The sequence below is a fragment of the Canis aureus genome, chromosome 10 (assembly GCF_053574225.1).
Source record: "Canis aureus isolate CA01 chromosome 10, VMU_Caureus_v.1.0, whole genome shotgun sequence".
In the NCBI taxonomy this organism is placed as follows: Eukaryota; Metazoa; Chordata; class Mammalia; order Carnivora; family Canidae; genus Canis; species Canis aureus.
Window position 1 is genome coordinate 53096682 of NC_135620.1, and position 23772 is coordinate 53120453.

The window sequence follows — 23772 nt, forward strand, 5'->3', positions numbered from 1 at the left end:
AGTGGGCTGTGGGAAAGTAGGGGGAGGAAACCAAATGACTTTGAACCCTGCCCCATGCCCTAGTTCTGGAGCACCTCTCTCCTTACTCTCTGTATTTCCACATAATAGACGCCTCTGTGCAAACCAGGAACATTGCTGCAGGTCCTCCAACAAAAAGCTGTGTTTTAGCTGACTTCTGGTTGTCACAACCATCACAGGGGAAAAAATGACCACTAACTACATCAATGAATATGGTAGATCTACTCTTTTTTGTGTGTGTAGGGTGAAAAATTATGTGCTTTATTTACACAAATTTGTATTGAACACTTACATTTTAAGTCACACTTTAACATGACAATTACCTATAATAAAGGCATGCTTCATGAAAATGTACAATTTGGATATCAAGCTGCCTATTTTGTAAATAAAGTTTTATAGGAACATAGTCATGTCCATTTGTCTATGGTTGGTTTCTCAGTACAATGGCTGAGTTGGGTAGTTGCAACAGATGTCTGCTAGTCTAAGATATTTACCATCTAAAAATCTGGCTTCCAACAGCATGGTAGTTAAAAGGTACCTGTAAGAAACAGTTTCAGTAACAATATATTCTCTCATTTGTATTGCACATTTTCCTCAAGCCCTTGTGCAGATATACACCTTACCCTCAAAGATTTTTTATCTTAGGTACAAATGCTATAAAACTTTTAAGTTTTCCTTTATCAAAAATTATAAATCTTTTATAAACATTTTAATCCTATATGGCATTGCATTACTACAAAGTAGTAAACTGTAAAACACCTTTAGGTTAGCACAAGTTTTTATACTGAAAAAGGGACACAATTTAATACAGAATGGGAAAAGCTGAATTTTGAACCAGAAGGGGTAAAACCCCTCTAGAGTGTCCATTTGGGAGGACTATTTACAACCAAACTAAACCCTAAAGTTGACATTGGCTTTCTGCTATTAACTCTCTAGATAACTGCCGAAAGATTTTTAGGCTGTTTAGCCATTCCTAGTCATCTGCATCTATCCCTTGGAAATATGAAGACCACAAATTGATTTAACCACCTGGGATTTGGGAAGGACTCATAACATTAGCCATCATTCTCATGTCCGAGAAAATCCCTCGAGTATCCTAGGATGTCTTTTTATATTTACAGCTCTTCTTAAGTTTGGGCAAAGAATTTGTATTGCGGTATGCGTCCAGTAGAGATGCCTAATAAATAATTGCCCCTTCTCCTTTGGGAGATGGCTTGTCCCCTCCTTGCTCTTTCCCTGTTTCTCCCAAACAACCTTAATTCTAAGCTGGCAAAAGTACCCAAGATTAGGGGCTGGAGACAATACTGGGCCTTTGGGCAGTCAGTGGGGAGCAAAAGTACAGTCAGATTCCTGATTCTGAGAATTATATGACTTCACTGGATAATAAACAGGCTTGGGATTTTGAAGAACCAATAAACTACCTACTTTATTAGAGTGAGAAAGGCATAATGCTTAATCATGGAGCTGGAAGATTAATTTATGTTCAAGGTAAAATCTATCACAAAATTAGCTTGCTTATGACCAACCATAAATTGAGTTGCAACACAGATCTGTGCTGTTCATCAGAAGATTCTTAGTAATTGTTTTCTCATAAGAAGAATAACTACTTTTCTCCAAAGCGGTGTTTTTCAACCTTGGTGATTTTTCACCAAATAATATGCCAAAATCTGTGACTGTTTCATCCAATGAAAAATAAAGATGATTTAAATTTATCTCTATAATATGCTACTTTTAGTCACTTCCCTTCAGATGTTCTTGGCTGTGTGGGAGAGAAAGGGGTAGAGTTACAGCATCTATGCTAGAAATTGTGCACTGGAGCATACTGATCATTTGAAAATCATTTGTCAAATGTATTGGGGCAGAAAAAAAGGTTGAGAGCCACTTCTCTAAACACGTCCTGCGCAAATCAGGTAATCTTTGGCATAGACCATTCCTAGTAGATGGAGGAAGGGATATCAAATGTCAAAGTGTCCTTATTTCTTTTTTTCTCTCTCCCCTCTTTCTTTCTTTAAAATTTTTTTGATTATATATATATATAATATATATATATATATACCCATAACATACTACTCATAATCACCTGCTCCACCAGTCAGACAGGTATTGAATAGGAAGACATGCCTTAAGTACAACTTGACAGGAAAACTTTAACACAGGGGCAGAGGAGACAGGCCATCTCCTAAATAGCAGGCTTAGGCAGAAGCTAGTACTATTGCTGGATGGATGCTGAAGAGTAGGGTGGGTGTACTGAGCACACTGAAGCAGAGGAGGGATTAGAGCAAAGAGCTGATAACTGACAGACTTCGAGGACTCATAGCAGAGTGAGAGGGCAGGAAGAAGCTAAAATAGGCTGAATGTCAGGTCTCCATAGCTAAGGTATTATTAATTCTGATCAGACCTCCTATTCTTGCCCCCTCATACCTGGCATCTTGGCTCCACAGCTACACTGGTCAAACTTGGTGAGCCATGACCAACAGGATGAGCAGAGCAGGCTACTCTATTTTCCATCCATCATTAGTTTCTTCTGCATAGGCTAGGTGGTTCACTGGGGTGTAAGAAAGAGCTGTAGGTCTTCTCTAGAGAATGAAAAACTGGTATTTAATACCTTTTGGGAAAAATGATATTTACAATGAGAAGTAGTTAGGTAGAGCACTGACGAGATAAGGTTAGGTGAAAAACCAAGCATGTCTAATTATTTGAGTATCACAAGTATAGCTGTGTAAAAATGTACCCATAAGAAAAAAGACCAGAAAGAAAGAGCCCATACTGTTTTTTTTTTTTAAAGATTTATTTATTTATGATAGACACAGAGAGAGAGAGGCAGAGACACAGGAGGAGGGAGAAGCAGGCCCATGCCGGGAGCCTGACATGGGACTCGATCCTGGGACTCCAGGATCCCGCCCTGGGCTAAAGGCAGATACTAAACCACTGAGGCACCCAGGGATCCCAAGAGCCCATACTGTTGGCAGTGATTGTTAGAGAAGTAAAGTTGATAAGTATGTTATTTTCCATTTTTCTGAATATGCCACTTCTATAGTTTCAAAAAGGATGTCAAGGTAAACAATTAGGGAGCTTCCAATCCAATGACAGATTGTTTATTCAGACCATCTCTTCTGCTGAGAGCTACTAGAAAAGCCTGACAAATTTTTAAAAAATATTTGTTTGAGGCATGATCCATGAAGGCACAGACTGTGAGAAAATATTTGTAAATAACATGGATAAAGCTACAGCACATTATGCTAAGTGAAATAAGTCAGAGAAAGACAAATACCATATGATTTCATTCATGTGTGGAATTTAAGAAACAAAACAAGCATAGGGGAAAAAAGAGAGAGAGAGAGGCAAACCAAGAAATAGGCTCTTAACTATAGAGAACAAACTGAGGGTTACCAGAGGGGAGGTGGGTGGTGGGATGGGTTAAATAGGCAATGGGGATTAAGGAGTACATGTGCTGAGCACCAGGTGTTGTATGGAAGTGTTGAATCACTATATTGTATACCTGAAACTAATCTAACACTGTATGTTAACTAACTAGAATTTAAATGAAAACTTTAAAAAATCTGTTTGAAGGTAATACTAAAGCAGTGAGGAATTATGAGGCCAAGACTCAGGTGAGAAGAAAAGTTTTCAGAGGTGAGTGTGACAGTTAGTGCTGTCTTTTCCAAAACTTAAGGCTATTGTCAATGACAAGAGCCAAGAGGCTGAAAAGCTGAGCAGAAAATTTCACAGATTTATAGGATAGAGGGAACAAGAATTGGAGTCAGGGCCTGATAAGGAGGAGAGGCTCTGGTAAACACCATAGACTTTTGATTGGGACCCACGAGGGCTCATATCAGTGAGTATGAATTGTAAAGAGACAAGCCCAGTGTCCACAAAAAACTTTGCACATGAATGTTCATAACTGTTACTCATAACAGCCAAAAGGCAGAAACAACCCAAATGCCTATAAATAGAAGAATGGATGAACAAATGTGGTATATCCATATAATAGAATATTATTCAGCCATAATAATAAATGAAATATTGATATGTGCTACAACATGGGTGAAACTTTAAAATATTCTGCTAGTGAAAGAAGCCAGTATCAAAAGACCAATGTTTTATGATTCTATTTGCATGAAATGTCCAGAGTAGGCAAATCTATAGAGACAGAGTGGATTAGTGAATGCCTAGGGTTGTAGTATATGGAAAGGTTGAGGGGGATGGTTAAAGGATATGGGGTTTCTTCTGGGGTGATGAAAGTATTCTTAAATTGAGAGTAGTGATGGTTGCCTAACTCTGAATATATTTTAAAAAACACTGAATTTTACACTTTAAGTTGGCCAATTGTATGATGTGTGAATTACGTCTCGATAAGGCTGTTACCAAAAAACCCATTAGCATGAAGGCTTTTCCCCCTAGGTCTAAGAATATTTGGGGAATTGGGATGCCTGGGTGGCTCAGTGGTTGAGCATCTGCCTTTGGCTCAGGTTGTGATCCCGGGGTCCTTGGGATTGAGTCCCACATTGGTTCCCCACAGGGAACCTGCTTCTCCCTCTGCCTATGTCTCTATCTCTCTTTGTGTGTCTCTCATGAATAAGTACATAAAATCTTAAAAAAAAAGAATATTTGGGAAATTATTTAAGACAAAGAAACAAAATACTACGTTATTTTTTAGAGACCTTATTATTATGTCTTCAAACCAAAATAGATCTTTACATTTAAGATGATTTAGGAATATTCCTCCCTAAACATGGGATGGATTTGAGCTCCTTCAATAACTTTCTTGAACTTAAAAATTCCATAATTCAAGAACAAGACTTTTTCTACCAAAGAGCAATGAATGATAATTTAATACAAATAAAATATCATGAATATACAAATAAAAAGCAGCTTGTGTCAGGAAACCTACAAAGTAGCTTAATCTTTTATTATTATTATTTTTAAAGATTTTATTATTTGAGAGAGAGAGAGAGAGAGAGACAGAGTGCATGAGCAGAGGGTGGGACAGAGGAGGAGGGAGAAGCAGGGTGATGAGTAGAAAGCCTGATGCAGGGCTCAATCCCAGGACCCTGGGATCATGACCTGTGCCAAAGGCAAACACTTAACCAACTGAGCCACTCAGGCACCCTTAATCTTTTATTATTGCTATGTATTTATTAGGAGGCCTAAAATTTAATGTGTTGCCTTGACATCTTTGAGCCTTATGGGATTCCAAAGTTATAACTATGAGTTCAACTCTTGCCAGAAATGCCCCTCACCCAGCAGGAAAGGCCCCCTACTTTGTTAATATCCCTATCAGCTGGACTGGCTGTACCTGACTCTCCCGCAGCCTAATGGGCTTCATGCCCCTGCAGCCTGTGGAATTATTTGCCAATCACATCTTCCCATGAGAACCAACCGTCACCCCATCGTCTTGTTATTACAAAGCCTGTCTCCTAAAGGCCCTGTTTGTTCTCTCCACTCCTGAGAGCAGTGTGATGTTGCATGGTGTTTGGTGTCCTCCTTCCCTAGGCTGGGAATATATGTGATTAGTAAACTGCTGTCAATCTCATAGGTCCAGTGTGCAGTGTTGTGAGTTCAGTCACCTCCAGAACCCTAGGACACTCCCTTCCTCACCAATGGGATGAAGAGAGAGTGAACAGAATATTGTATCTCTTCCCCAACCAGCTCTGCTTCCTGCAGCTGCTGCTGCCTTTTTACTGCTGAAACAGTTCTCAGTCTCCCATTAGTCTAACCTCCTGCCCACAAGAAAGCCATCAGATTGTGCAAACTTTGCACCTGCTCCAACCAGTGCACTCTTTACCTTACAGATAACCCACAGCCACTGCCATCCTACTAAGCCATTAAAACCATCTGCTCCTAACTCCTCTGCAGCAACTCATTCACCCTTGTTCCTCTGTCTCCAGACTCAGGAGTTAGAGCCAAAGATAATTTTATGTGTTTTTGCAGAGTAGGCCTTTCCTACAGGTTTATTTACTGATTTGGTACTCAAACAAAGGAGATGAAGTACATGAAAAGCCTGTGTGGATTCTGGAGTGCTGCACAACTATAAATTCAAATTTATTTGTTTCCAGAAAACTTGCCAAAGCCAGATTCTGCTTCCATGACTTTGCTATAGTGCCACAATTACTATAATAGTAGAGTTTCTTCAGGAAACTCTTCACAGTTGCTGACTCATGTGTACTATGGGTCATATCAGAGCCCCTTAAAGAAAATCCTCAAAGACACACCACTAATTTAAATTTGTCCCTCCAAACAAACCTAATGAAATTCTGCTGTGTTTTATTCTCAGAAAATATTACCTAATTCCTAAAATTTGCCAAGCATTATATTAGGTACTGGGGACAGAGAAACATGGTTGCTGCTATTTATCAGCAACATTAAATTTTTAAAAAAGATTTTACTTACTTATTAGAGAGAGAGAGAGCAAGAACGAGCAGGAGGAGGGGTAGAGGAAAAGGGAGAAGCAGAATCTTCACTGAGCAGGGAGCCTGACACGGGACTTATCCCAGGACTCTAGGATCATGACCTGAGCTGAAAGCAGACGCTTAACCACCCAGAAGTCCAACATTAAAAATTCTAAATTTTAAATTATGTTAAGAAACATAAAATAAAATTTATCATCTTTAAAAAATTGAGGTACAATTGACATATAACATTATATTAGTTTTAGGTATACAACATGATTCAGTATTTGTATATATTGCAAAAATATCACCACCACGACTCTAGCTACCATCCATCACCTAACAAGGTTGCAAAATTTTTTTTCTTGTGACGAGGATTTTAAGATATATTCTGAGCAACTTTCAACTATGCAACACAGTATTGTTAACTATAGTCACCATGCTATACATTCTATCACCATGACATATTTTATAACTGGAAGTTTGTACCTTTTGATCCTCTTCACCCATTTCACTCACCCCTTATCTCCTACCTGTGGTAATAGATCTCTAGCACCTTTTCGTCTGACAAAATGAGATTCTCTACTTATTAAATAACTCTGTTTCCTTGGTTAAGTTATTCCTAAGTATTCCTTTTTCATGCTATTGTGATTGGAATTGTTTCTTAATTTTCTTTTTAATTAGTTTTCTTCTCAGATTTTTGTGTGTTGACACAGCATTATACATGAGCATTTTTATTAATGCTCAAGAGCTAAGATTTTCCTGGAAATCTCTGCAGGGTGGTAACAGGCAGCAAGACCACAAGCCCTCACATAGCAGATTACTATGATGCAGAAATGTAGTATTACTAGATGGCAGCCAGAGACACTAGAGGGCAGCATCGGCCCACCCAATGCTCTTGGTCCTGAGGCCTCAGTGCCGAGAACTTTAAAAGATCGTTTGCTTCTGTGGCTTTCAATCCCGCCCTTATTTCAGAATCACTAGAAGGCTTGTTAAAAAAATACCTGGTTACAGGAGCACTTGGATGGCTCAGTCGGTTGGGCATCCAACTCTTGATTTTGGCTCAGGTCATGGTCTGGGAATCGTGGGATCCGGGGCCCTGCATGAGGCTCTATGCTCAGCAGGGAGTCTGTTTGTCCCTCTTCCTATGCTGTTCCCTCACCACCCCCACTCTCTCAAATAAATAAAATCTTTAAAAAAAATGGCTGGTTACATAATTTGTACAATCCAGAGTAAAATGAAAATGCTGGCTCTATGTTCAAAGAGTAGGAAAAATTGTCTTTAAAGGTACTAAAATAGGGGATCCCTGGGTGGCTCAGCGGTTTAGCGCCTGCCTTTGGCCCAGGGCGTGATGCTGGCGTTCCGGATCAAGTCATGTGGGGCTCCCTGCAAGGGGCCTGCTTCTCCCTCTGCCTGTGTCTCTGCCTCTCTGTCTCTCATGAAAAAATAAATAGAATCTTAAAAAAAAAAAAAGGTGCTTTTCCTTTTTACTATATTCTCCACTTCCCCCCTCTCCTGACTTGTCCTGTTTTTTTTTTTTTTGCCTTGTCTAATGTTATTCTAAGTAAAGAAACATTTAAAACTTTAAATAATAACCCTGAATTTTACTGTTAATCTTTGTATTGTACAGTGCCAGCTTTAAATGCAAATATCAGATCATTTAACCCTTATGTAGGATCACCAACATTACTTAATTCATATTTTGTAGCTAACTCATGCATATGTATTTCATTCTTAGCAAAACATAGAAACACTGCACAAAATTAACTCTAGTTTTATTTTACTTCTTGATATGTGTACATCTAGCAACACACTATGGAAGTCAGTGACTTTCATAATATGCTTACCTTATACTTACTTTGGGTCTTGAACAATTCCCAACATCATGGGTCCACCAGAATTCTGTGTTTATGGGGACATTGCAAGTGCTCCATATGAATGGGGCAGCAAGAAATGGCAGGCATACATGAGCCTGTGTCTTTGCTTATGCACACTGCATTATCTTATCAAACATCACTTATAAAATACAAAATAAAACTATACTCTACACAAAAGTTTATTTCATTTCAGAGGCTATGGCAATTAGTAATCCATTCAAGGACACCCTAGGGAGCTTATACAACCACATCAATAAATGAGTATGGATGCCAAACTACAGATCATAGGTCAGAGGTAGGGGTCTTCAGCAAGTCAGATTTCTTATGGCCAGAAGTTATAGCAAAGACTTCTTTATGCTATTCTCCGGTATACACAATTAGCCTAGCAATTAAGAGTAGTTTTTTTTTTTTTTTTTTTAAGAGTAGTTTTTTTGGAATTACACAGACCTGGATCTAAATCTCAGTTTTGCCACTTTCTTTGTGATCTGGGTAAGTTTTTTACTTTTCCTTGTTTAAGATCTTTTATCTGTAGGGCAGCCCCGGTGGTGCAGCGGTTTAGCGCCGCCTGCAGCCCAGGGCGTGATCCTGGAGACCCTGGATCAAGTCCCACATTGGGCTCTCTGTATGATGCCTGCTTCTCCCTCTGTCTGTGTCTCTGCCTCTCTCTCTTTCTGTCTCTATGAATAAATAAATGAAATCTTAAAAAAAAAAGGATCCTTTACCTGTAAAATGGGGATGGTGGTAGTATAAACATCATAAAGTGCTTGTAGCATTATAGGGAATTTTGTAAAATAAGAGTTTAACACAGTGCCTGGCACAACTGATAGCTACAATGGAAAAAAATATGACAAATACCAATCTAAGATGCATCCTCATTCTCTTCTGGCACTTCTGAATACCTGCTTACCTGGCTTCTTATTATCTTCACTTGGTAGAGGATACAGTGGCTAACAGAATTAGAAAATAGAAATAAATTGAAAGCATAAAAAATTAGGAAGAAGAAGCGATCCCTGGGTGGCTCAGCGGTTTAGCACCTGCCTTTGGCCCAGGGTGCGATCCTGGAGACCTGGGATCGAGTCCCCTGTCCGGCTCCCTGCATGGAGCCTGCTTCTCCCTCTGCCTGTGTCTCTGCCTCTCTCTCTCTCTATGTCTATAATGAATAAATAAATAAAATCTTAAAAAAATTAGGAATATGAAAGTAAACTGCTATCATTGGAAAGTGATATGATTGTATGCCTGAAAAACTGAAGATAATCAACTCAAAACTTACTACTACTACTACTACTACTACTACTACTACTACCACTACTATTACTACTACTACTGAGGGGGCAGAGAGAGAAATGGAAAGAAAGAATTCAGTAAGGTGGCTGAATACAAAAATTAATAGGCTGAATTCAAAAGCCTTTGTATATACAAATGTACAATCAGAAGATATATTGGGGGAAAAAAGAAGATATATTGGAAAAGAAAATCCCCTTTCCAAAAGCAACACAAAATAATAAATACTTAGGAATAAAACAGGCAAAAGTTTTTTGAGAAAAATGTTAAAACATTTTCAAAAGTATAAATTCAGTCTTAAACAAATAGAAAAATGTACCATATTCTTAGGGATAGGAACACTAAAAAAATCTTCCTAAGTTAATTTGTAAATTATTGTGATTTCTTTCATTCTTTCTTTCTTTCTTTCTTTCTTTCTTTCTTTCTTTCTTTCTTTCTTCTTTCTTTCTCTTCCTTCCTTCCTTCCTTCCTTCCTTCCTTCCTTCCTTCCTTCCTTTCTTCTTTCTTTCTTTCTTTCTTTCTTTCTTTCTTTCTTTCTTTCTTTCTTTTTTTTTTTTCTTTTTTCTTTAAGATCTTTAAGATTTTTCTTTAAGATTTATTGGGACGCCTGGGTGGCTCAGTGGTTGAGCGTCTGGCTTTGGCTCAGGGTGTGATCCTGGAGTCCTGGGATCGAGTCCCACATCGGGCTCCCTGCATGGAGCCTGCTTCTCTCTGCCTGTGTCTCTGCCTCTCTCTCTCTCTGTGTGTCTCTTATGAATAAATAAATAAAATCTTTTAAAAAATGGTTTATTTATTGGGGCACGTGGGTGGCTCAGTCAGTTAAGGGTGGGACTCGTGATTTCAGCTCAGGTCATGATTTCATTGGTCCTGGGATGGAGCCCCTGCTGGGCTCCCTGCTCAGCAGAGAGTCTGTTGAGAGTCTCTCCCTCTGCCCCTCCCTGCCGGCTCTCTCTCAATTTGAGAGAGAGAGAGAGCACGCGGGAGCATGGGGGGAGGGGCAGAGGGAGAGAGAGAATCCCAAGCAAACTCTGAGCCTCACAGGGAGCTTGATCTCATCACCAAGAAATCATGACCTGAGCCAAAACCAAGAGTCCCACGATTAACCAAATGAGCCACTCAGGCACTCCTACGTTAATGTGATCTCAATAAAAATACCAATAGGTTTAACCAATAGGGGACAATTAGGCTGATTTCTAAATTTATAGTGGGAAGTAAGCAAAAATAGTAAAACTCTCAAAAGGAAGAACTGTGATAGCACTGAGATTAGTGATATCAAATAATAAAAAACCATATAGCCTTAATTATTAAAACATTATGGTACTTGTGGATAGACAGATAAATGGAACTGATGAAAATGTCCAGAAATAGAACAAATACATAGTAGAATATGATAGAGGTGACATTCCATATCATTAGAATAAACATGTATCTTTTAATTTTTTAAAAGTTTATCATCATCATTTTTTTTTTTTTTTTTTTTTAAGCAATCTCTACTCCCAATGTGGGGCTTAAATTCACTAACCTGAGCAAGAGTTGCTTGCTCTTCCGTTGAGCCAGTCAGGCACCCCTAAACATGTATCTTTTAAATAAATGGCTTTAGGGCAATTGGATAGTTTTTTCAAGAATGATCGGTGAATTCATATTTTGTACTATACACTTAGGTAAATTTCAAATCAACAGATTTAATTTTAAAAATCATACCTAAAAAGTTTATACATTAAAGTACCAGAAGAATGCATGGGATAATTCTTTTAGAACTTTGGAGAGAGGAAAGCCTTCCTAGTTAACTATGAAGCCATAAAATAAATGATTAATTTATTCTGCATAGAATATCTTTTGAATGGCAGAATGCACCATAAAAAAGCCAAAAGACAAATTACAACTTGAAGACAATTGCAAATCTTTTTTACAGACAAAGGCTAACCCCTTCTTATATGTAAAAAGTACCTAATAAGCCAGTAGAAATATTTGTAAAGGAAGTAAACAGTCCATAGAAAAATAAATACTAATGACTCTTAAACAGATGAAAAGATGGAGATCCCTGGGTGGCTCAGCGGTTTGGCGCCTGCCTTTCGCCCGGGCATGATCTTGGAGACCCAGGATCCAGTCCTGCGTTGGGCTCCCTGCATGGGGCCTGCTTTTCCCTCTGCCTCTCTCTCTGTGTCTCTCATTGATAAACACATAAAATCTTAAAAGACATTCAAACTTACTCATGATAAGATAAATGTAAATTAAAATCATAACACAGTAGATTGTGAAAACTCAAAAGTTTGACAGCACGTTCTTTTGGCAAAGTAAGAAGAAACTGACAACGTCATATTTTGCCGATGGGAGTGCAAAATTGTGCAATCCCTAAGGAGAACAATTTTAGAAATATTTGTTATAAATTGCAAATGCATTTTCCCTTGGCCCAATAATTACAACTCTAGGAATTATTCTTTTTTTTTTTCTAAAGATTTTATTTATTTATTCATGATAGACAAAGGGGGGGAGGGCAGAGATACAGGCAGAGGGAGAAGCAGGTTCCCTGCAAGGAAAGCCTGATGCGGGACTGGATCCCGGGGCTCCAAGATCATGCCCTGGGGCGAAGGCAGGCGCTAAACCGCTGAGCCCCCCAGGGATACCTCTAGGAATTATTCTTACATTTAATTCTGTCTTGGCAACAGCTTTTCTGAGGACTCAGACTAACACATACCCTTTTTGTGGGAAAGGTGGATAAATAAGAGTATATATCCATATTTGCATGTATTTATATAAAACACATTAGAAGGAGATAGAAGAAAAGGGAAGCAGTAGAAATGGGGTAGTGATAACGGGTTGGGTGGAGAAAAAGAAGAGAGCAAGATTTTTGAATCCATGTGAATGTATATCTATGCAACACATAAATTTAAAAGGTTTTTGGAGATCAAAATTTTTTTCTTTTTAAATTTTATTTTATTTATTTTGTTTTAAAAAAGATTTTATTCGTTTATTTGAGAGAGAGAACACACACGAGTGAGGGGGAGGGGCAGAGGGAAAGGGAGAAACACTCTCAGCTGAGCAAGGGGCCTGATGCAGGGTGGATCCCAGGACCCTGGGATCATGACCTGAGCCCAAGGTAGACACTTCATTAACTGAGCCACCCAGGCACCCCTAAATTTTCTATTGTGAAATAATTATTGACTCATGGGTAATTAGAGAGATAGTATAAAGGTACATGTACTCTTACCCAATTTCTCTCAAAGGCTATGTTTTATGTAATTGTAGTAAGATATCAAAACTGGAAATTAACATTGACACAATATGTATATGATTCTAAGCCACTTTATCACGTGTGTAGATTTATGTAACCACCACACTATCAAGATACAAAATTATCCTATCACTACAAGAAAAAGAAAGAACTTGATAGTACACACTATAGGCGAAGCAGCCAGCTTGGGGTGTTAAGAATTTAGACCTGAACCTAGGGCTCAAACTCAGAATGACTTGCTTTATTTAAAGAAAGCATTTCTGATATGTATCTCTAATGTTAAGTTTGGCTGAGGATGTAGTCCAACAGATGAATAGGCCCTTGTTTTCATTCTCATTCTGAGATTGAGACATGCTAGGAATTGAGATAAAAAGCTTTATCTCAACTTTATTATGCATTATTTAATACTTCTAGTATCAAGATTTTATTATGAAAATTAATTACCATTAAATAACCCCACGTATTAAATACAAGAAAGCGAATTTCTTAGCTGATATCCAGTTCTTTTTTTTTTTTTTTTTTAAGATTTTACTTATTTATTTGACAGAGAGAGAGAGAGAGAGAGAACAAGCAAAGGTAGTGGCAAGCAGAGGGAGAGAGAGAAGCAGGTTCCCCGTGGAGCAGGGAGCCCAACTCAGGATTCAATCCCAGGACCCTAGGATCATGACCTGAGCCAAAGGCAGATACTTAACTAACTGAATGACTCAGGCACCCATCTGATCCTCAGTTCTGCACATTAAACTCTCAGCTTTAATTTACTAGATTTTAGCTCAAATTTCAGGACCTATATTTTATAAGAGGCAGTTATAATGAATTAAGTTAAAACTCTACAAGAGATGATCCTGATAACTAGGATCAGTCAACAACCCATAAAGGCCTTGTTGATGGGACTGTAAACTGTAGCAACTGTTCTGGAGAGAAATTTGGCTATAGATATCAAAGGCTTAAAAATGTACCATTTTTTGACTCAATAATTCCATTTCTAGAAATTTGTCTTGAGGAAACAATTAAGCATATGGAAAAAAACTTTATTACAAAGTACACTATAGGGGCAACCTGGAGGCTCAGTGGTTGAGTATCTGCCTTTGGGTCAGGTCATGATCCCAGGGTCCTGGGATCGAGTCCCACATTGGGTTCCCTGAGGGGAGCCTGCTTTTCCCTCTGCCTATGTCTCTGCCTCTCTCTCTGTGTCTCTCATGAATAGATAACTAAGATCTTTTTTTTAAAAATGATACACTATAATCACTTAATGTAAAAGAAGGCAGTAAGGAGGAAGAGAACAAAAAAAGACATGAAACGTATAGAAAACAAAAATCAAAATGGCAGACATAAATCCGACCATATCAATAATAACAATAAATGTGAATGGACTGTATAACAGTATCTTAAATGCTAAGAAGGCTGACACTGAGGCCTTTCTATTTGATTGCCCACTACAAAACCTCAAACCTTGTCTCAAAATAAACTTACCGTCTTGAAAATGAGTTAGCTTTTCTGTTTTACTTTGACATTTATTAACTTCATCCAAAACTCCTCTTCTCATATGGCCTTCTCAAATGGTCTTCAGACTTCCTGCAATCAGAATTCTAATAGATCCCTGATTCAACATGAATAAATCCTGTCCTTTCACTGACTTGTCCTACTCTTACACCTCTCACACTGTATCTCAGGGACTATGCATATCCCATGCCCTAGGAGTGAGCCATCTAAAAATGATCTATTTTCCAAACATAAACTGGGTTACAAAAGAGGGCCCTGAGGAATTTGGAGTAAGTTCAGCTTGCCAATCAAGAACTACATTCCAAGTAGTGACATATATTAACATCAACTCAAATGGATGTCCTATAAAGACTCCCTGCCAAAAATACCCTAGGGAAAACTGGAGTAAAGAACAAATCCTTTAGAACGTATCCCAGATGAATACCTTTTTGATATACCACGAGGTATTGAATCAAAGTGTAACTTTTTAGTGGGGAAGCCATAACTTACTGAATTCCAAAAGGAAAAGATATGGAAGAAACACAAATGCATATCACTAAGTGAAAGAAGCCAATTTGAAAAGGCTACATACTATATGATTCTAACTATATGACATTCCAGAAAAAGGTAAAACTATGGAGACAGTAGAAAGATCAGTTGTTGTAAGGGGTTGGGGGGAGGGAGGAATCAATACGCAGAGCATGGAGGATTTTTAGAGCAGTGAAAATATTCTGTGTGACACTATAATGATATATACACATCATTATACATTTGCCGAAACCTATTGAACATACAATACCAAGATCTTTATGTAAAATGTGGACTCTGATGATAAACTGATGTAGGTTCATCAGTTGTAACAAATGTGCCACTATCATGGGAGAAAATGGAGGAGGCCGTCTCTGTGTGTTGCAGGGGCGGTGATATATGGGAAATCTTTGTACTTTGCGCTCATTTTCTGTGTACCAAATGGCTCTAAGAAATAAAGTTTATTAAAATTTAAAAATTTAAAGGCAGCAGGCCACCAGAATTCTGGACTCAGCATATTCTAAATCTGTTAAGAGGCCAGAGTTAGTTCAGAAAAAAGCAGTAGGAGATGGAGGGAGGTGGGTGGATAATGGGTCTTAAGGACAGAATTTGTTATGATGAGCACTGAGTGTTGTATGTAAGTGATTAATCACTGAATTCTACTCCAGAAACCGATTTTGTACTATATGTTAACTAACAAAATTTAAATAAAAAATAAAGAAAAAAGAAAAAGGGTAAGGTATGGAGTATGAAGACAGAAGTGGAAGAGGAGGCCAAGATCTATTTCCTTTGAAATTCAGCAGCTTGGTAGCATGCAGCCTGAATGGTTCCATTATTTTACTGAATATATCAATCCTGGTTAACAATTTCATCAGACTAATGTTCAAGAACCTTCCTAGAAATGCTTTAAGATGGAAGAGATGACCAGAATGCCATTTACAGTTGAACTAGGCACCTTTCACACTTTTCCTTGGTCAGTAAGGATTGGCTATTTGTAGATCCTTTTAAGTACTAAAGTAAAATATACATTTTAGTGCTGGGGAAAGACATCATACATAGTTCGAAGCCATAATATATGGCATTAGTATGCATTCTCTAGATAAAATTTTCCTAAGCTTAGAAAATGCATCCTTCACATAGCTTCTGTGAGAAATCTCTTAGATTTTTTTTTTTTAAGATTTTATTTCTTTATTCATGAGAGACACGGAGAGAGAGGGGCAGAGACACAGGCAGAGGGAGAAGCAGGCTCCATGCAGGGAGCCTGATGTGGGACTTGATCCTGGGACTCTGGGATCACGCCATGAGCTGAAGGCAGACCCTCAACCACTGAGCCACCCAGGTGCCCTTCTCTTAGATTTTATTTTATTTTATTTTATTTTATTTTATTTTTTTTCCCTGTAATAAGAACTTTTTTATTAAAGTTTTTCATTTTATTTCCAATTAGCTAATAAACACTGTTAGAATAATTTCAGGTGAACAATATAGTGATTCAGCAATTCTGTACATCAGTGTTCATCATGATAAATATACTCTTTAATCCCCTTCACCTATTTCCCCAGCCCTCCATCCATATCCCCTCTGGTAACCATCTGTCTGTTCTCTGTAGTTAAGAGTCTGTTCCTTGATTTTTCTCTCTCTTTCTTTTCCTTTGTGTGTTTCTTAAATTCTATATATGAGTGAAATCATGTGGTATTTGTCTATGACTGATTTCACTAGATTTTAAAAAAGATTTATTTATATACTTATTTGAGAGAGAGAATCCGCATGAGTAGGGGGAGGGGCAGAGGGACAGAATCTTCAAGTAGACTTTCTGCTGAGCACAGACACATGATATCATGACCTGAGCCGAAACCAAGAGTCTGACCTTAACCAACTGAGCTACCCTTAGATTTTTTAAAATACGGATGCTGAGAGAGATATTTTATCTTTCCTCTGGGGTTGCTAAACTGGAATGACATAATCTTGAAACTGCCTGCAGCTTGTTCTTACTGTCCCTCAGTAGGAACTCAGTAGGTGTGATGTTAAAGAGAAAAATTATTCATGATACTTGTTAAAGAATAAGGCAGACTTTACTCAGGGTGACTATTACAATAGGTATAGGGACCACTACAATGGGTTTTGCAGTAGAGGAGAGATATTGGGCTCAACCTCAAATATAACAAAGAAAAGTGGGAATTTATAGCCAAGGAGTAGGGGGCAGGGTTACTGGATGGAAAATTAAAAGAAAACTAAGGCAGTAATCAAGAAAAACAACCTAACAGGATTCTTGCTGAAGGCAGGCCAGGGAGATCAACCCTTACCTGTGGGATGGTGGAAAATGAGGAACCCAATCAGATATGGAGGGTGAGTAGATATCAAGGATGGGGGATTCTGGTTAAACTGACTCAGTAGGATTCTTGCTAAAATTGGACAATGTAGGGATGAACGCAGAAGCCAAAAAGTCAGGGCTTGGTTGAGAAGAGAGTTCAGAGGAGCCTGACTAAATTTTGGTTTAAAAGAGACTCTGCCAGTGAAAGGTGTCACAGAGAGGAAATCAGATTCATCACCCATTTTATTTATTTATTTTTTAAATTAAAAAAATTGTATTTACTTAGAAGCATTCAGAATGTCAACAAAACAGCTGCAACTTTTTTTTGCAATTAGAATGGTATTCAGTTAACAGAACAACAATTATTTCATAGAAGCTGCATCAGAGACAACTGAAGATGAAAAATTACCCCATCCCCATATATAACTAATTTGTGCTGTGCACCAACAAGAACCTGCTTTAAATTTCTATGCCAATTTACAACCCCCATACTAGACCAGGCAAGGTTAGTGGCTATTGAAAATACCACCAGGACAGGGCTATCTAAAGACACATTCAGTAGTGTGTTAACTATACAAAAAAAAGATACTGTACAGTTTAAAAACAAATCTTACACAGCCTTACATTTCAATTTTTTCTTTAAAAGGAGTGAGTTGTGTACGGGGGGGTGGGTGGGTTAAATGCTTTATAGACAAGAAAAAAAACTGCGCTAGAACCAACTTATTCATCATCATCATCTTCTTCATCTTCTTCCTCCTCCTCATCCTCTTCATCCTCATCGTCTTCCTCCTCTTCCTTCTTTTTCTTGCTCTTTTCAGCCTTGACAACTCCCCCCACCCCCTCTTTTTTTGCCGCATCAGGCTTTCCTTTAGCTCGGTATGCAGCAATATCCTTTTCATATTTTTCCTTCAGCTTAGCAGCCTTCTTTTCATAAGGCTGCTTGTCATCTGCAGCAGTGTTATTCCACATCTCTCCCAGTTTCTTTGCAACATCACCAATGGATAGGCCGGGATGTTCTCCTTTGATTTTTGGGCAATACTCAGAACAAAACAAGAAAAAGGCCAAGGGAGGCCTCTTGGGTACATTGGGATCCTTAAACTTCTTTTTTGTTTCCCCTTTGGGGAGGAAGTTTCATTTCTCTTTCATAACGGGCCTTGTCCACCTTAGTCATGTCTTCAAATTTTCCTTTCTCTTTAGTAGACATGGTCTTCCACCTTTTTTTTTTTTTTTAATTTTTTATTTATTTATGATAGTCACAGAGAGAGAGAGAGAGAGAGAGAGAGGCAGAGACACAGGCAGAGGGAGAAGCAGGCTCCATGCACCAGGAGCCCGACGTGGGATTCGATCCCGGGTCTCCAGGATCGCGCCCTGGGCCAAAGGCAGGCGCCAAACCGCTGCGCCACCCAGGGATCCCGGTCTTCCACCTTTCTGAGCACTTCTTAGAAAACTCTGAGAAGTTGACTGGAGCATCTGGGTGCTTCTTCTTGTGTTCCTCTCGGCAAGTTTGCACAAAATGCATATGATGATATTTTGCCTCTCGTCTTCTTAGGATCTCCTTTGCCCATGTTTAATTATTTTCCTCAGCAAGGCACAGAGTCGCCCAGTGCCTGTCTGGGTCTTACTTGCCCCGGTGCTGTCTCTATGGAGCTCAATGTACTGTAATGGCTATATCACCCATTTTAGAATATGGTTATCTTTTTGTTATTAAGTTGTAGGGGTTCTTTATATATTCTAGATGCAAATTCCTTATCAGATATATAATTTTATTTTATTTTTTTATTTTTTTTTAAATTTTTTTATTTATTTATGATAGTCACACACAGATAGAGAGAGAGAGGCAGAGACACAGGCAGAGGGAGAAGCAGGCTCCATGCACCGGGAGCCCGACGTGGGATTCGATCCCAGGTCTCCAGGATCGCGCCCTGGCCAAAGGCAGGCGCCAAACCGCTGTGCCACCCAGGGATCCCCTAGATATATAATTTTAAATATTTTTATCCCATTCCATGGGCTATATTTTCACAATCTTGATAGTGTCCTTAGATGCACAAAAGTTTTAAATTTTGGTGAAATCCAGTTTATCTGTTTTTTTCTTTTGTTGCCTGTGCCTTTAATATCATATCCAAGAAATCATTGCTAAGTCTGTCATGAAGATTTTCCCGTTTTCTTTTTAAGATTTTATTTATTTATTCGTGAGAGACACAGAGAAAAAGAGAAGCAGAGACATAAGCAGAGGGAGAAGCAGGCTCCCCGCTGAGCAGGGAGCCTGATGCGGAACTCAATCCCGGACCCCGGGATCATGCCCTGAATCCAAGACAGATGCTTAACCGCTGAGTTACCTAGGCATCCCTTCCCTTTGTTTTCTTCTAAAAGTCTTATAGTTTTAGCTCTTAAGTTTAGGTCTTTGTCCATTTTGAGTTAATTTTTGTATATGGTGTAAGGTAACTTCACTGTTTTGCATGTGGATATCCAGTTGTCCAGCAGCATTTGCTGAAGAGACTATTCTTATCCCATTGAATAGTTTTGGCACTCTTGTTGAAAATCAGTTGGTCATAGATGTATGGGTTTATTTCTGGACTCCCAATCCTGTTTCATTGATACATATGTCTATCTTTATTGACATATTCAGTAACACACTGACTGTTGCTTTATAGTAAATTTTGAAATTAGGAAGTATAAATCCTTCTACTTTATTCTTTTTCAGGATTATTTTAGTTATTCAAGATCCCTTGTAATTCCATATGAATTTTAGAATCAGTTTGTTAAAAATAAGTCAGTTGGGATTCTTGTAGGTATTTTGTGTTGAATCTGTAGATCAGTCTAGAGAATACTGCCTTCTTTTATTTTATTTTTTTTTAAAGAATACTGCTATCTTGGGGTCCCTGGGTGGCGCAGCGGTTTAGCACCTGCCTTTGGCCCAGGGCGCGATCCTGGAGACCCGGGGTCGAGTCCCACGTCGGGCTCCCGGTGCATGGAGCCTGCTTCTCCCTCTGCTTGTGTCTCTGCCTCTCTCTCTCTCTCTCTCTCTGTGACTATCATAAATAAATTAAAAAAAAAAAAAAAGAATACTGCCATCTTAATAATGGTGTCTTCTGATCCACGAACATGGGATTTAAAAAAATCTTTACTTAGATCTTAATCTCTTTCAATACTTTTTCATTGTTTTCAGAGTATAAATTTTATACTTCTTTTGTTAAATTTACTATTTTATTCTGATACTATTAAGAATGGAATTTTTTTTTTATTTATTTATGATAGTCACACAGAGATAGAGAGAGAGAGAGGCAGAGACATAGGTAGAAGGAGAAGCAGGCTCCATGCACCGGGAGCCCGACGTGGGATTTGATCCTGGGTCTCCAGGATCGCGCCCTGGGCCAAAGGCAGGCGCTAAACCGCTGCGCCACCCAGGGATCCCAAGAATGGAATTTTTTAATTCATTTTTTTTTAACATTTTATTTTTAAGTAATTGCTACACCAAAGTTGGGCTCAAATTCACAATCCTGAGATCAAGAGTAGCATGCTCTACCCATTGAGCCAGCCAGGTGCTCCAAGAATGGAATTCTTTTTTTTTTTTAGATTTTTTATTTATTAATTTGAGAGACAAAGAGAGAGCACAAGCAGGGAGAGAGGCAGAGGGAGAGGGAGAAGCAGACTCCCCACAGAGTAGGGAGTACTACATGGGGCTCCATCCCAGGACCTGGAAATCATGACCTGACCCAGAGGCAGATGCTTAACCATCTGAGCCATCCAAGCACCCCCAAGAATGGAATTTTTAAAAATTCAATTTTTGGATTGCTCATTGCAAGTGTAGAAAAATACAACTGATTTCTGTATAGTGATCTCGTAGTCTGCAAGCTTGCTGAATTTATTATTTCTAATAGGTTTTAAATGCATTTCTTAGAATTTGTTATGTACAAGATCATGTCTCCTGTGAACAAAGTTTATAGTTTTAGTTTTATTTCCTTTCCAATTTGGATGCCTTTTATTTCTTTTTGTTGCCTAACAGACCTGGCTAGAACCTCCCATACAATGTTGAATAAGAGTGGTGAGAACAAATATTCTTTTTTTAAAAAAAGATTTTATTTATTTATTCATGATAGACACAGAGAGAGAGAGAGAGAGAGAGGAGAGGCAGAGACACAGGCAGAGGGGGAAGCAGGCTCCATGCAGGGAGCCCGATGCGGGACTCGATCCCAGGACTCCAGGATCACACCCTGGGCTGAAGGCAGGCACTTAAACTACTGAGCCACCCAGGCTCCCGAGAACAAATATTCTTATCTTGTTCTTGATCTAAGTGGAAAGTATTCAGTCTTTTACCATTAAGTGTGATATTGGTGGTGGGTTTTTCATAGATGCCCTTAATTAGGTTGGGGAAATTCCCCTTCTATTCTGAGTTTGTTGAATGTGTTTATCATAAAAGGTTGTTCCCTGGTCATTCTTAAGCCATGTTGAAGGAGGGGATCAATCCTGTGCCATAGGATCATTCTCTTCATCAACCCATGGCCCTTCACCTATTCTACCTGTTGGTGGCAGTATGAATAAGGCAGGGGCACAGTCAAGGAATGCAGTGAGTATAGCCTAGAGAATTCAAGGAAATACATGGTTGGATGGTATGTTGTTATACATTTACATTATAAAATTACACAAGGTAAATTCAATAATCTAGAAAACAAATTACCATTCACATTTGACATTCACATTTGGTAAGATACGTATTTGTGCTTATCGTTAATAAAACACTGTAACAACCAGCAAAAGACCCTTTATTTTTTTTTATCTTATTTTAGGTTTTGAGAGAGCTTTAGAAGCCAATACCCACAGGTGGCAAGATGGATGATGTGGTGTCATAAGTAGTCATATAACTAGCATTAAATAAATGGTATTAGGAAATTGGAGAGGCAAGAAGACCTATATTATTTTAAGACAGGTTCTGAGAAGTTATGGCCTTGTGAGTAATAATACTATCATTACCTTTTTCTCATGTGTGAGATGTAAAATTAACTAGCAATGGTGCCTCTGAAATAAAGACAGGGAGAGATGTTACAGAGACAGTACCAAGAATCTCTATGTGCACTGATATGACAGCAAACAAATTTATAACCATTATCCTAAATCTTCATTAACAAAACATTATACCTCACATGGGACCATGAATTTTATAACACATCTTTTAATAATATTATTTACATAATTAATGACCTTGAAAAAATTATTTCTTTAGGATGATGCATATCCTCAAGGTGGTCTGGAGGCAGTAGAGTGAAACAAATGGTTAGGAGAATGGCCTCTGGAGTAAAAAATGCCTATATTCTGTGTATTAGCTATGTGATCTTAGGTTAACTTCTCTGTGCCTCACTTTCTGCATCTGTATAATCGAATCAATGAAATGCAGTACTTCATGTTGATGTTGTGAAGTTTAAATTACTTAACATATATACAGTGTTTAGTATCTGGCATTTTGTTTAAAGGTGTACCTACTTTTTATTCTCTATTGTTAAGTTTCATGATGGTAAGGACAAAATAAGTTTGTCTTTGTGTCCCTCACAGGATGAAGTGAACTGTATTTGTGAATTTATCTGTAAACATGAAGTATATTAAAAATGTAAATAAAATACTAAACATTTAAAAAATAATTTATTTATTTTTTAAAATTATTTTATTTATTTATTCATGAGAGACACACAGAGAGATGCAGAGACATAGGCAGAGAGAGAAGCAGGGAGCCTGATGTGGGACTCGATCCTAGCACCCAGGGACCATGACCTAGGTCAAAGGCAAGACTCTCAACCACTGAGCCACCCAGGTGTCCCTAAAAAATAATTTAAATAAAAATCCTCAGCATATCATTTGTATTTCTTCAGTTACTGCTTTATAATTAGCTTTTAGGGAATTCATGACTTCTGACATTCTTTTTCTTACCCTCACTTTCTTTAAAGCACCTAGTATGGTGTAATAATGCACGTTACAGCCCTCAGAACTGCTAATTGGGTAGTCTGAGGGATGAGGCTGGGCAGCAAAGAGTGGGGCATATCAAGGTACGTTTTGCTGCTGGGGATGGAGGACCAATAACCTCAGAATACAGCGCACAGGAACAGTTGGGCCAGCAGAGCACTCTGTGAAGGCTCATCTGGCCACTCCGCAGTGGGGCACTGCCAAGGTGAGCGCCCTAACGCGCGGGTCGCCCGCCCGGAGGCCCTCACGCTGCAGCAGGGTCTGGCGACGGAGGGAAGGGCTCCGGCCAAGGCCGCCTGGATGAGTCATTCTCACCTCCCCAGGCAGGTGCGGGTGGCCGGACGCGCCGCCTCGGCTGCCAGGAGCCGGGAGCCGAGAGCCGCCGCCGCGGAGCCCCTTCCCGGGACGCCTCCTCTGGGCCAGCACTGACCTTGCCGCTGGCAGCCCGACTGCCGAGAAGACCCGGCGCCGCAGAGCCGGACACTGGTCGACGGTGCCCACTGGCACCCGGACCCACAGGTGTCGGAGCCCGCCGCCGGCCTCCTGCGCTGCCTCAGCGCCTCCTCCCCACGCGAGGTCGCCAGCCGAGCCCCGAGGGCCGCGGCACGAGGCTCAGGAGCACTGGGCGGGGCGCGCGCCCACCGGCCCGCGGAGGTCTTCTCGCGCGGGCGCACGCGCCGCAGCCGCGCGGGGCGGGGGTGGGGCGGGTGG

General features: G+C 39.3%; 1 long non-coding RNA gene and 1 pseudogene across 1 annotated transcript; both read right to left on the reverse strand.

The window, feature by feature from the left end:
- Positions 1 to 23695, reverse strand: LOC144322391 (uncharacterized). The gene is made up of 3 exons (XR_013388041.1): positions 23492 to 23695; positions 2440 to 2594; positions 1 to 556 (listed from the first exon to the last, which is right to left on the reverse strand). It is a non-coding gene; the product is annotated as an uncharacterized LOC144322391 (long non-coding RNA).
- On the reverse strand, positions 17809 to 18785 carry LOC144321738 (high mobility group protein B1-like; annotated as a pseudogene).
- Positions 23696 to 23772: the final 77 nt, after the last annotated feature.